Raw genomic sequence first — 13863 nt, forward strand, 5'->3', positions numbered from 1 at the left:
TGTAATTCCCTTAAGGGTGATACAAAATCTGTTCTAGGACACATCATTTTGGTAGGAGTTGAAATGGTTTAGCTTTTAATTTTTGCTTTGAAAGATCATGAGGCTGGGGAAAGCATGGCATATTTTGAGTATATTTATATACAACCTAAATGCCAGTGTGGAGATGCCCTTAAAGTCCATTTATAAAAATGGAATTATTTATTCTATAATTCATTATATCTAAATACAGTCTACCTAGGACACATTCATGGTATCAGAACAATATGCATTTGAGGTTGAGGGGCAGACATGGTTATTAAAGACTGCTGTTAAGAGGAAGGTATTTGTTAGAGCTTAAACATAGAAGGCCCATCAGAACAAACAAGAAAATAGCATTGTTCACTGTAACCATAAAGTGGAAACAACCCAAAAGATGAATGCCACTGATGAGTGGATAGATCAAATGTGGCCATGCAATAGGAAATTATTCAGCCATAAAAGAGAATGAAGTACCGATGCTCGCTACAACATGGATGAACCTTGTAAACATTACTCTAGATGAAAGAAGCCAGAAACAATAGATCACATGTGGGAAGATTCTGTTTATAAATATGTGTAAAATAGGTAGTTCCACAGAGACAGAAAATGGAATGAGGAGTGATTTCTAATGGGTATGGGTTTTGTTGAGGGGTGATTGAAATGTTCTGGAACTAGATACTGATAATTGCACAACTTTGTAAATATAGTAAAGATGACTGAATTTGATACTTTTAAAGGGTAAATTTTAGGTGATGTGAATAATATTCCACTATTGTTCCTTACCCTTATTACTTTTTTTATCTTTTGATTTTTATTTTTTTTCCATTACAGTTGATTTAGTGTTCTGTCAACTTCTACTGTACGGCAAAGTGAGCCAGTCATATATATTCTTTTTCTCACATTATCTTCCATCATGCTCTATCACAAGTGACTAGATATAGTTCCATGTGTGTGTGCATGTAGTAGGATATATATATATATAGCAGGATCCATATATATACATATCCATTCTATATATGGATGTATATCACGATGTCATTGCTTATGTGCTCCAAATGTAATAGTTTGCATCTATTAACTGCTAACTCCCAGTCCATCCCATTCCCTCCCCCTCCCCCTTGGCAACAACAAGCCTGTTCTTCATGATTTTCTTTTCTCTGGAAAGGTCCATTTGTGCCATATATTAGATTCCAGATATAAGTGATATCATATGGTATATGTCCTTCTCTTTCTATCTTACTTAGTATGAGAGTCTCTAGTTCCGTCCATGTTACTGCAAATGGCATTATTTTGTACTTTTTATGGCAAAGTAGTATCCCATTATGTATATATACCACAGCTTCATAATCCATTCATCTCCCAATGGACATTTAGGTAGTTTTCATGTCTTGGGCACTGTGAATGGTGCTGCAGTGAACATTCAGGTGCATGTATCTTTTTCAGTGAATGTTTTGTCTGGATATATGCACAAGAATGGGATTGCTAGGTCATATAGTAGTTCTATATTTAGTTTTCTGAGGTATTTTCATACTGTTTTCCATAGTGATGATACCAATTTACATTCCCACCAGCAGTGAGGTAGGATTCCCTCTTCTCAACATCCTCTCTAGAATTTGTTATTTGTTGACTTGTTAATGATGGCCATTCTGACTGGTGTGAGGTGGTGTCTCATGGTAGTTTTGATTGGCATTTCTCTAATAATGAGTGATGTTGAGTATTTTTTCATGTACCTGTTGGCAATCTGTATATGTTCTTTGGAGAAAGGTGTATTCATATCTTCGGCCCATTTTTCAATTGTTTTTGTTTTGTTTTGTTTTACTGTTGAGTTGTATAAATTGTTGTATATTTTAGAGATTAAGCCCTTGTCAGTTGCATCATTTGAAATTATTTTCTCTCATTCTGTAAGTTGTCTTTTTTTTAATGGTTTCTTTTGCTGTGCAAAAGTTGCCAGTTTGATTAGGTCCCATTGGTTTATTTTTGCTTTTATTTTTGTTGCCTCGGGAAACTGACCTAAGAAAACATTTGTACAGTTGATGTCAGAGAATGTTTTGCCCATGTTCTCTTCTAGGAGTTTGACGGTGTCTTGTCTTATGTTTAAGGCTTTAAGCCATTTTGAGTTTATTTTTAGGCATGGTGTGAAGGTGTGTTCCAGTTTCATTGTTTTACATGTGGCTGTCTATTTTCCCTAGTACCTCTTGTTGAAAAGACTGTTTTTTTTTTTCCCATTTTATGTTCTTGCCTCTCTTGTCAAAGATTAGTTGACCATAGCTGTCTGGATTTATTTCTGGGTTCTCTATTCTGTTCCACTGGTCTGTATGTCTGTTTTGGTACCAGTACCACAGTGTCCTAATTACTGTGGCTTTGTAATATTGCCTGAAGTCTGGCAGAGTGATGCCTCCTGCTTGGTTTTTGTTACTCAGGTTTGTTTTGACAATTCTGGTTCTTTTGTGGTTCCATATAAATTTTTGGATAGTTTGTTATAGTTCTGTGAAAAATATCATGGATAATTGGATGGAGATTGCACTGAATTTGTAGATTGCTTTGGTAGTATGGCCATTTTTACAATACTAATTCTTCCAATCCAGGATCATGGACTATCTTTCCATTTCTTTGAATCCTCTTTAATTTTCTTGATTAATATTTTATAGTTCTCAGCATGTCTTTCACCTCCTTAGTCAGGTTTATTCCTAGGTATTTAATTTTGGGGGGTGTGATTTTAAAAGGTATTGTATTTTTGCATTCCTTTTCTAATATTTCATTGTTAGTATACAGAAATGCAACCAATTTCTGAATGTTAATCTTGTCTCCTGCGACTTTGCTGAATTCATTGATTAATTTGAGTAATTTTTGTGTGGAATCCTTAGGGATTTCTATATAGAGTAACATGTCATCTGCATACAGTGACGATTTTACCTCTTCTCTTCCAATTTGGATAGCTTTTTTTTGTTTTGTTTTGTTTTTTTGTTTTTGTTGGATTGCTGTGGCTAGGATTTCCAATACTATGTTGAATAACAGTGGTGAGAGTGGGCATCCTTGTCTTGTTCCAGATTTTATTGGGAAGGCTTTCAGCTTTTCTCCATTGAATATTATATTTGCTGTGGGTTTGTTATAAATAGCTTTTATTATGTTAAGGTATGTTCCTTCTATACCCACTTTGGTAAGAGCTTTTATCATGAGTGGATGTTGTACTTTGTCACATGCTTTTTCTGCATCTATTGAGATGATCGTTTTTTTTTTTTACTTTTCTTTTGATAATGTGTTATATGATGCCGATAGATATGTGTATTTTGAACCATCCTTGTGAAGTTGGGATAAATCCCACTTGGTCGTGGTATATGATCTTTTATTATATGTTGTTGGATTCGGTTAGCTAAAATTTTGTTGAGAATTTTTGCATCTATATTCATCAAAGAATTGGCTTATAATTTTCTTTTCTGGCAGTATCTTTGTCTGGTTTTAGTATGAGGGCAATGGTGGCTTCATAGACAATCTTTAGGTGTGTTCCTTCTTCAACCTTTTGAAAAAGTTTAAGAAGTATGTGTATAAGTTCTTCTTTGTATGTTTGGTAGAATTCACCTGTGAAGCCATCCAGTCCTGGATTCTGTTTATAGGGAGTGTTTTTATTACATATTCCATTCATTTCCAGTGATCAGTCTGTTCAGTTGATGTTTATTTTCTGATTCAGTTTTAGTGGGTTGTAAGTCTCTAGAAAGTTATCCATTTCTTCTAGGTTGTTGAGTTTGTTGGCATAATAATTGTCCATAGTATTCTCTTATGGTTTTTTTGTATTTCTGCAGTATCCATTGAGATTTCTCTTTTTTCACTTCTTATTTTGTTCATTTGAGTTCTTTCTCTCCTCTTATTGGTTTGTTTGGCCAGAGGTTGGTTAATTTTGTTTACCCTTTCAAAAAACCAGCTCTTGGTTTTATTGATCTTTTTTCTACTGTTTTTTGAATATTTTATTGATTTCCTTTCTGATATTTATGATTTCCTTCCTTCTGCTGACTTTAGGTTTTGTTTTTTGTTCTTTTTATAATTCTTTTAGGTGGTGGTTTAAGTTGGCAATTTGAGATTTTTCTTCTTTTTTGAGCAAGGGCTATAACTTCCCTCTAAGCACTGCTTTTGTGGCATCCCATAGATTTTGAATGGTTGTGTCTTCATTATCATTTGTTTTGATGTATTTTTTTAATTTCCTTTTTGATTTCCTCACTGATCCATTGGTTTTCTAGTAGTATAGTCAGTTTTTTCTCTTTTCCTGTGGTTATTTCTAGTTTCATGCTTTTGTGGTCAGAGAAGATACATGAAATAATTTCTATACTCTTAAATTTTTTAAGGTTAATTTTGTGCCCCATTACCTGGTCAATCCTTGAAAATGTTTCAAGTGCACTTGAGAAGAATGTATATTCTGAATTTTTTTGGACGTAATGTCCTGAAAATGTCAATTATGTCTAACTTTTCTATTGTGTCATTTAGGATCTCTCTTACCTTCTTGATTGTCTGTCTAGAGGATCCATCCATTGATTAAGTGGGGTGTTAAAGTCCCCTACTATTATTGTATTCCCATTAATTTCTCCTTTTATGTCTGTTAGCATTTGTTGTATGTATCTGGGTGCTCCTATATTAGGGGCGTATATATTGATGATTGTAATATTCTCTTCTTGGATGGATCCTTTTAGCATTAAATACTGTCCATCTTTGTCTTTCTCTATGGCCTTTGCTTTAAAGTGATAGGAGTATTGAAATTCCTGCTTTCTAGTCTTTTCTCTTAGCATGAAAAATCCTTTTCTATCCCTTCACTTTCTATTTATATGTGTCCTTTGCCCTAAGGTGAATCTCTTGTAGACAGCATATTGTAGGCACTAGCTTTTTTTTATCCAATCTGCCACTCTATGACTTTTGATTGGAGCATTCAGTCCATTGACATTTAAGGTTATTATTGACAAATATGTATTTATTGACATTTTAAACCTTGTTTTCCAGTTGATTCTGTTTCTCCTGTTGTCTAGATTTACTTGCTTTCCTTCCCCATATTTTATGATTTTAAAGTCCTTTTTTAAGGTCTTTATGTTTGTCCTTTTGCTCTTTCTTGTGTTATCATCACTTTTACAGCAGGATTTTCTTTTTTTTCCTTTTAGATATGGATATGGGCTTATTTAAGTGATTGCTTACCAATTGTGATTTCCTCCATCATATTTTTTCTTCTTTTTTATTTAGAGAAGCCTATTCAGTATTTCTTTTAGAATGGGTTCAATATTGCTGTACTCTTTTAGTTTTTATTTGTTAGAAGAATTCTTTATTTCTCCTTCTATTTTAAATGATACTCTTCTGAGTAGAGTATTCTAAGCTGCAGATTTTTCCCTTTTAGAAATTTGAATATACCTTGATACTCTCTTCTGGCCTGTAGTGTTTCTGTAGAGAAATCTGATAGCCTTTTGGTAATTCCCTTATAATTAACACTTTGTTTTTCTCCTGTTGCCTTTAAAATCCTCTCTTTATCTTTAAATTTTGTCATTTTTATTATGATATGTCTAGGTGTGGGCCTGTTTGAGTTCAACTTGTTTGGGGCCCTCTGTGTTTCCTGTATCTTGATATCAGTATCCTTTAGATATGGAAAGTTTTCAGCCATAATTTCTTCAAATATATTTTCAATGCCCCTTTTCTTTTTCTTCTCCTCTGGAATCCCTATTATGCATAGATTAGCCTGCTTTATACTATCTCATAGATCTCTTGTATTGCTTCATATTTTTTCATTTGTCTGCTGTCCTGATTGTGTGATTTCCATTAGTCTATCTTCCAAATCACTAATTCGTTCTTCTTCATTATTCATTCTGCTCTTTTGTGCCTTTAACTCAGTTTGTATCACTGCAAATGAATTTTCTAGTTTTTCTTGCCTCCACCTCATATTTTCTAGTTTCTTTCTAGAAACTGATTATATCTGCTCTTAATTCCTTCATATTCACCTTTAATACTTTCAGTATTTTCACTATCTCCTTTTGAACTCAGTGTCTATTAGATTCAGAGGTCTGTTTCATTGTTTGCTGCTTCAGGTGAATTTTCCTGTTCTTTTAACTGGGAGTGGTTCCTGAGCTTCTTCATTTTACATATATTTTTCTTTTTCTGTGAGTTAATGAAAGCAGCTACTGCAGTCTTGGAGGACTATTTCTATGCAAGAGCACCCCTTTGTATTTTGTGAGGGCTTGCTATTTATTTTTGGTGTGGAAGATTGGATATTTGCTGTCTCTTTCCTCAATGTGAGCAGGCTGTTATCCCCTTGGTAAGGTCCTGCGTGTTTCCAGGGAGAAGGAGGCAATGGGCAGGGCTAGTAATCAATGCCTTGTTGCTGGGCTCTTGAGAGCAGCAAGCACCTGCCAGAAGGTGGTATAGGCTACTCCTAGTTGCATGGCCCTGGGAAGTGGTAATGAGCCTCAGGAATATTTAGGCAGTGTCTGGAGCATTTGACAGTGGCAGCAGTAGGGTGTGTGAGCTCCCAGGTTATTTAGAGCACCACAGGTGGGTGCCTTACTCTATGGTGCCCTCTAAGATGATTGGGGCTGCAAGTGCCCACTTGTGGTGGTTTGCCCTTGCAACCTGTAGACCATGCAAGGAGAACCCTGTCCTGCTTATACCATGCAGGAGTTGCTGCACAGGCTGCTCCTAGTTGCAGGGGTCCTCAGAAGTGGCAGTAGTCAGGCATGTGTGAGCACTGCCCAGAGCATTTGGCAGTGGTAGCAGCAGGGTGGGTGTGTTTCCAGGGGAGTGAGAACAACAACAGGTGGTGTCCAGTTGTAACACCCTCTTCTTTGAGGACCTCTGAGGGCCACTAAGGCTGCAGATGGAGCCTGTTCAAAGACCCCTAATGGTGGCCGTCCATGCCCCCCTCTGATTTCTGAGATTTTTGCTGTGGTTTGTCCCTGCCACCTGTAGATCACGCAAGAGGTTCTGCTTGGTGCTTAGTGCCCTGCTGCTCTTAGCTCACACAAGAGGTGCCCAGCCACCCATAGCCTACACAAGAGGCTCCTGGTCTCCCATAGCCTGAGCAAGTGGTGTCTTGCCACCACAGCCTGAGCCAGAGGCTCCTCACCCTTTGAATGTCCGCACTTGTGCGGGGAGAGAGATTCCTATGGTAGTCTGCCCCTCCTCCACTTGTCCTCCCCAACAACAGCACCTTGCTTCTCCTATGGGCCCAAACCACCTCCTGGGTTCCCTTCACTATGGTACTCAGCTCCCCAGCCTGTGGCACACCACTCCCAAGCCTCTCAGGCTCTCTCCAGAGACAGCCCTAGTCCTCTCCCAGGAACTGACCTCCCAAGCCTGAGTCTCACATCCAGCCCCCGCCCAAGTGTCTCATGCTGTGGTGTCTGGGGCAGTGGTGCAGATGATCTGTGCAGCTCTCACTCTGCTTTATCCAATTTGACCCTAGCCTGGGAACTTCCGTATGCCATAGGTATGGCCCTAAAAAGACATTTAAAAAAAAAAGAAAAGAAAACTTGATTAGATTCTGTTTATTCCATCAGAGTCCCTCTGCCTTTGGTACATTTGATTTCCGACCTTCATGCCTATATTCATCAAATATACCCAGAACAAAAAGAGCTATCAACCTTCATTTATTTACTTGAGATCTCATTTTTCTCTGGAACTCAGTTTTAAATTGTGCCTGCAACTATTAAATGCCTTTGGAAAACATATCTCTGTGTATGTGTATGTGTATGATAGACTATTTAATTTTTTCTTTTTATGTAGGAATCAATGATTTTTAATAAATATTTGATTTCTAACAGAGGTTAAACTCAGATAAATTATTGGAAATCAGTATAGGTCTGAGAAATTAGAGATATTACATTTACGTAATTACGTAAATGTAGATATTTCTCTCTATTTCAATTACGTAGATATTTCTCTCTTTCTTAACTAATGTTTAGGTAAGAGCATTGCTAGAAAGGAAGATGATAAGTAATGTTTAGGAATCAAATCATCAAGAGTTACAGGCCATGCTTTCAAGTCTTTCCCATAATGTTTAAAATAAGCATGCTTGAGGAGTTCCCATCATGGCTCAGTGGGTTAAGATCCCAGCATAGTGCCTGTGAGGATGTGGGTTTGATCCTTGATTTGCTCAGTGAGTTAAGGATCTGGTATTGCCATAAGCTGCAGCCTAAGTCACAGATGTGGCTTGGATTCGGTGTGGCTGTGGCTGTGGCATAGGCCTCAGCTGCAGCTCCAATTTGACCCTTAGGCTGACCATATGCTATGGGTGCAGCCCTAGAAAGAAAAAATAATAATAATTATGCTTAAAATCAACTTTTTTTTTTGGTCTTTTTCCCTTTTCTTGAGCCACTTCTGTGGCATATGGAGGTTCCCAGGCTAGGAGTCTAATCAGATCTGTAGCCACCAGCCTACACTAGAGCCACAGCAATGTGGGATCCGAGTCATGTCTGTGACCCACACCACAGCTCATGACAACGCCGGATCCTTAATCCACTGAGCAAAGCCAGGGATTGAACCCGCAACCTCATGGTTCCTAGTTGGATTTGTTAACCACTGCACCACGAAGGGAACTCCCCCTAAAATCAAAGTTTTTGAGAATTAGAAATTTCATCTGTGAAAGAAAGACATCGTAAAATTGAGCAGCCTAAGAATAGACTAGTAAAAAGAGAATGAGTATATAAGGACCATGAGAATTTTATATGCTATAGAAGTAATACTGCCAAAAGATTTTAAATAAAATTATAAATAATTGTCTCAAGATTTTCTTAATGAAAACCTCAATGGGATGATATTTGACTTCTGCCACTAAATAAAAATATGACATTAGGTAACCTTGTTTTTATAGACTTCACTGTCTCCATATTAAAATGCCATGGTCTTCAGTATCCCTTCCCATCCTAACTTTCTATGACACCTTTCTGATGCCTACTAGGATGTCCACATAGACTTTAAGAGTTAGTAAAGTATTGTAGTTATGAATTTAAGCTCTGGAATAAAACAAATTTGAGATTTGAATCTCAGGTCTCTCCACTATGATCTTGAGCAAGTTACGTAGACCTTTTGAGCCCCAATTTTCTTATCTGTAAATGGGAGTAAAAGCACTCACTTCAAAGTGTTCTTACAGGAATTAGATGATGAGGACTTGGTACATATAAATAAATATTATATTTTCTCACATCTAAGGCACCATTAACTTAACATTTGGGAAGGTAAAATAGAAATATTTTCATTTAAAACATGTGAATTATTGTAAGTTGTTTCCCAATTCAGGAATCTAAATTGAGGAAAAATAATATTTCATTAAAGACATTATTATCACATATTCTTTCATCTTCAGCTGTAATATGTTGTTAGTGAACAATGATTGGATTTTGGATAGTGGGCAAAAGAAAGCATTGTGGTTTCAAATAAGCAATTAGTATTTACAGATACAACTGTAAATGGAACTCTATCACATCTTGAACCAGTGGAAAGAAGAAAGCAGTGTTACACACTATAAACCCAAATTCAGTCACAAAAAGTTGAAGGTTAACTTCGTTTTACAAACTCTGCCTAAATTATGCTTATAAGCCAATTCCAAAGTATGTTTAAGAGAGTATACAGGATAAACCACTTAGTAGTTATTAGAGTTATTTGGCTGCTAACGTATTTTTTTTTTTTTTGCATGTGTAACAAGCTATTTCTCAGAAGAGTAGCAACTTGGGGCAAAGCAATAAAACTAAGACAAAGAACAAAGGTGAGAAAATCATGGGTCCATAAAATTGCTGAACAGAAAAATCAGGTTACTTTCCTAAAAATTCCATTGTTTGAGCTGTTCTATTGTTAATTTTTTAAAGATTGATATATAAACTAGAAAGAAAATCTATCAAACATCTGATGAATTGTTCACTTTCATTTCTAATGTCTTGAACTCAATTTTTACTGAAAATATAATGCAGTCTGTATTAGTGGAGGAACAAACCAGTGGAGGTACAAACTCTATTGTCTGTCTGTCTGTCTATCTATCTATCTATCTATCTTAGCCTTTCAACTATACCTTTACCAAAAGTCTAATCTGAAAAAACATATTTAGCTAATATTTTCCATATCATATTTAGTACGAAAGATAGTGATTTTGAAAAATCCAAAAAGAATAAGCCAAGAAAACTGAAATGGCATTGACCAAAGGAAACATGGCTGGACAGGAGGAAAATTATTTTATTGTTCCCCCTGCTGAATTGGTCAAAACCAAATGACTGAAGTTTTAAAATCAGGAATGTGGAACTTTTGAAGAGAGATTTTAAAAGAAAATATATGGAAAAACCTACTGAATGGTTTTAAACTACTCAAGTTCTAAGAACCTATTCTATTCCAGTGACATTGAATCAAGGCCAGAAAACTCAATTATCTCCTTTAATTTTATGGTTCATGGTAGAGAAGAACAATGCTTTTTCTAGTGTGCCCTAGTCTTCAAAAAACAAAACAAAACAAAAGTTTCTGCTAGGTAAACAACTTAGCTTTTTGTGTCGAAATGATTTATTCTAATAAAACGTCTAATCTATTCCCATGCCAACCCAAAGTACGACCTGCATACAAGACCATTGAGTATCAAGGAAAGGACTAGATTAACTCTGTGTTGTGGTTAGGTATTATGCTTAGGAGTAATGGATGGAAAATTCTTTATTAAATAATCTTAAGGAAGAGCTGGGCCATCTCTGTGGCCCTTTTTGGGTCAAAAGGCAATAAAAAGCTTGAGGAGAAGACAGAGTTTAATGAAATGAGTTTCCTCTGAAAACATCCTTTACAAGGGGCTTTCTGTAACACAGGAACCAATTTAATGAGGCACTGGAAAGAAATCCTGAAATCACAAATACAATTTATTATTTTCTAATAAAAAGTAAGAGATAAATTGCTCATTTTACCATAATTTCACCATTAAGAGTCTCTTGAGAAGGTGAACGAGAAGTTATATATTTCTGATAACGGAGCACTTTATTTACCCATACATTTCAGGGTTATGATTGCAGCATCAGTAACTGGCTTGAGAAGAGATTGTGCTGAAGCAGATAATACAGCTCATTGAACTATGTGATCCGGGAAGTACACACACCTGGTAAAGCTCTTTCTGGGATTACAGACCTGACATTTTGGGCTCACTAGTTAAGAAGAGACTTTTGAAAAAAGCAAACAAAAGTTAAAACAACAAAGCAAAATTAATTTTCCCTTAAACTATGAAACCACTTTACAAATTCCGGTGTTTCGTCTCTGCTTAGAACACCTACAAAAGCATTTTATACAAATATCTTAAGCTCATAATATCAAAATTAGAGTAGCAAGTATAGCACTAGGTGCTATATTCTAGTACTGAGTTTATAACCATTGTTGATTGATAAATAATAATTCCCTTTATACTGTTCAAGTATAGCTAATGAAAATACCGAAAGTCTATAATAGTGTTTTTACTAATGATTATGTTTGCAATACAACCTGACACTTGATCATCACAAAACACATAACTATATTATATTTAAAAATATGAAACACTAAACATTACAACAGTGCGTATATTTTATAAAGCTGAATTTTTTTAATTACCAACAAAGCTAATAATAATGTACTAGCAATCATTTTTCCTGTGATTTTTTAAAAGCATAATAAACAATACAAGAACACAAGTATAATTTACCAGAGTCTTTAACTTAAAACTTTTGCTTATTATGCTAGTGGACTTTTGTATTATCAAATATACCTGATTAGACATTTGTAAATATAGATCGGTCAGGAGACAAGAATAAGAAAGAATAAAACAAGCAAAGCACACAACAGAATGGTCTTTATATTCTACATATACTCTATAGAGAATCTCAATAACCTTTCTACTAATGAGTAGAGTGTATCTGATGAAATTCCCCTTTGGACATTTTTATGATATTAAATTTTGAAATGACATATATTGCAAACAAAGGTAGAAGCAATTTTATCCTATTAACAGCTTGAAATTTCACACAATGAGAATGGAAAGAGAAAGTAAAATGAGGTTAAAGAGAAAGCTAATTAGAATTTAGAGGTTTGCTGGGTTAATGTCTAGACTTAGGAGACCCAGGTTTGACAATTTGCATATCTTGTAGCTTAGCCTTAAGACTGGCCTGCACTTAAGCATTATGAATAAATCTGTCTCCCAGTGTGCTAGAGGCCCACATTGCAATGTCACAACATTGCACAAGGAAAAAAATAAAGACAAAAATGCCAAACTTTTATAAATCCTATGTGCTCAAATCGTACTTGAAAATAAAGGAAGAAACTATAAAAAAGGAGAAAATACTTAGAAGAAACAACAACCCATCCAACAGCCTCTTACATGGAACTTGTTTACCTTGTAACAGAACAACCCAGAAATATTCTCCATTGTACTTGTTGAATTGTTTTCATGTGTGATATGAAATTTCACACCAATTATAAATTGATTTGGATTGAGATTTCTCTGTTAGGATGGAAATTCCCTTGGTATAAACAATTAGATGGTCTTTTAAAATATTTAAAATTAGATCACTTTAAAAAATAAAGGAAGGAGAAATCAAGAATCTGATGGAAGAGTGAAAAAGCCATCCCTTCTGGAGGTTGAAGAGCTTTGTTGGGTAGAGCAAGTTGAAGGAACAGAAAGAGGAAAGGGACTCAGTAAGCCATGTGATGAACCTCACTATTAAAGGACTTGGAAGGAACTGGAGGATTGAGAAGGACTGGATGATGTAGGAGAGAGATCATATGACAATTATAAAATAATGCCTACCAACAACCCTGTATATCAATGTGGCATGTGTGTCATTTATTGACATGCTATTTTAATTAGGAGGTTCACTTGTATGTGACAAAAGTTTAGCTCAAACCATCATAGACAATCAGTGGGGCCATGGGACCCAGGTTGCAGGCCACAGGCTGAAGGTTGCCTTTGCCATCAAAGCTCCAGATATGCCATTGGATGAAAAGGAAAGTCTAGGAGGAAGAACCAAAGAACTAACACAAAATTCACAAGAAGCCACTGAGAGAGTGATGCTGAATGTAACCGTGTGTGTACATATGTGGCTTGGGAAAAGGCTGGAGGAGGGTGGAGCCAAGATAGAAAAGGGATCAAACTAATCAAGAATATTTGAGATTTTATCGGGAAAAATTTTAATGTCATATTAGATAAAATATTATTTGAATAATTTGGCAGATGTAGCATGTTTAAAGAGGGAAAAACTTAACTTGCAAGGATACAGATCTTCCAGATTAATCTACAAATTCAATGCCATACAAAATAAATGCAGTTGAGATATTTGGGGTATTCCACAAAAAAATTCTAAAATTGAGATAAATAGGTATAGGTCATAGTGGCCAAATCTGTGTTGATAAATACAGTTAAAAGGGGGTGACTATGACTAGCTACACCAGATATTAAAGTGTCCAATGAAAATAAAATAACAAGGGTATGAGCAAAAATTTGAAAAGAGTATGGACTAGCAAAGGAAGACATAGACTGATGAATGAAAATAATTTGGCTATAGACCTGTATGTATAAAAGAACTTGATATATGGTAAGAGAGGCAACACTAAGTAATGGGGGAAGCAAATCTAGTTATGGCCTCAGCATAACTGGGTCATTTGGGCCCCTAATGGATGCTATATGTTCAAAGATATATTTAAGGAAGGTTAATGATCTATTGTGAATGACAAAACAAAAAGCTAATAAATACATGTTAAATAGCTTTATAAACTTGGGATGAGAAGACTTCTTAAACAAGATGCCACAAACTGCCATTCATTAATCAAAACATTGATAGATTTGATCTAAGAAAAATTCATAATGTTTGAAAGACAAAATTAATAAATGAGACATTATAAGAAAAT

This window comes from Phacochoerus africanus, chromosome 2, assembly GCF_016906955.1.
Source record: "Phacochoerus africanus isolate WHEZ1 chromosome 2, ROS_Pafr_v1, whole genome shotgun sequence".
Classification (NCBI taxonomy): Eukaryota; Metazoa; Chordata; class Mammalia; order Artiodactyla; family Suidae; genus Phacochoerus; species Phacochoerus africanus.